Source organism: Echinops telfairi, unplaced genomic scaffold (genome assembly GCF_000313985.2).
Source record: "Echinops telfairi isolate 266 unplaced genomic scaffold, ASM31398v2 ScPeMD7_4232;HRSCAF=4979, whole genome shotgun sequence".
Classification (NCBI taxonomy): domain Eukaryota; kingdom Metazoa; phylum Chordata; class Mammalia; order Afrosoricida; family Tenrecidae; genus Echinops; species Echinops telfairi.
In genome coordinates this window covers 115-1595 of record NW_022108131.1, presented here as the reverse complement: position 1 = coordinate 1595, position 1481 = coordinate 115, and the positions used below count along the sequence as shown (strand labels likewise).

General features: G+C 33.6%; 1 non-coding gene across 1 annotated transcript; it reads left to right on the top strand.

Moving 5' to 3' along the window:
• The first annotated feature begins 413 nt into the window (after positions 1-413).
• On the top strand, positions 414-519 carry LOC115871299. Its single transcript, XR_004047222.1, has one exon. It is a non-coding gene; the product is annotated as a U6 spliceosomal RNA (small nuclear RNA).
• The last annotated feature ends 962 nt before the right edge of the window (positions 520-1481 follow it).

The window sequence follows — 1481 nt, the reverse complement described above, 5'->3', positions numbered from 1 at the left end:
TAAATTCACAGTACAAAGTTAAAAAAACCAAACCAAACCACTAGCAAACCTAAAACTTAGATAAATTGTGTTTTCATTTTCACTCAGTTCTAAATATTTTCCAATTTCCCTTTTGATTCATCTTTTTACCCATGGTGTATTTTAAAGTGTGTTTTCACGTTATCAAAGTATTAGAAAATTGCCCAAAGATCTCCCTATTATTGTCTTTCAATGTAATGGCATTCCCATCAGATAGTATACTTTGTAGGACTTGAATCACTGAAATGTACTAAGACTTATTTTGTGCCACAGAATGTGGGAGATGTTCCATATATTCTTGAACTTAATGAATATTCTAGTGTTTTGGGGGTAAAGTGTTCTATAAGTGTCAATTAGAAAAATTGTTTTATACTATTATTTAAATCTTATATAGCATGCTTGCTTCGGCAGCACATAGACTAAAATTGGAACATACAGAGAAGATTAGCATGGCCCCTGCGCAAGGATGACATGCAAATTTGTGAAGCGTTCCATATTAAAAAAAAAATCTTATATAGCATTACTGATTTTCTGTCCATTTTTAATCAATTATTGACAGAGGGTGCTGTCATTTCCAACTACAATTGTGGCTTTGTTTATTTCTCCTTGAAGATCTATTAGCTTTTGGTTCCAACTCATGTAATTTGAAACTCAGTTATTAGATGCATAATTGTTTAGGACTGGTATGCCCTCTGAATTGACCCATTTATCAATAAGAGATTATTTTTGGGGGCCCTGGAATTATTCTTTGCTACTTTTTTTTCTAGTTGCCTATATATTCTGTTTTCTTTTTCAGCCTTCTTTTGGTATAATTAAATTTTAAAAATATAATTAAATATTTTTATGTTTCAATTTTATCTCCTTTGTTGGTGTGTTAGCTGTAACCCTTTGTTTTCTTACTCTAGTAATTGTTTAAGGATTGAAATGATAATGGATAACACAGTGTCCCCACCTTTCTAAGTTTACAGGTTAGTGGAGGAGAAAGGTGTGAAGAGAGTTATGTTTTTCTTTTCATTTTGATTGCAAATGAGGGAACTCCAACTCGATATAAAATCAAACCAAACTCACGACCATAGAAGCAATTCTCACTCAGAGTCACCCTACAGGACAGGTTAGAAAGGCCCCGGGGACTTTCCGAAGCTGTAACTCTTTTTTTTAAAACAGTTTTATTAGCACTTCATCCACACTTCATACAATTCAATAATTTAATCATATCAAGAAGGGTTGTACAATTGTCACCATATTCAATTCTAGACCATTGTCACACAGGTGTTCTTCAGCATTGAGATACGTTATTGTCCACGCACTATTAGTCTGATTCAGGGTGGCCTGTGTTCAAGTTGGTAGCTTAAAATCAGTTATGGTAGGAGCATTTACACCATGTCAATTAGCAAATGAGAGCTATAATGACCTAAAGATGAGTATGACTGCTTCTTCCAATGTTTTCTCCTATAAAGTAGCTC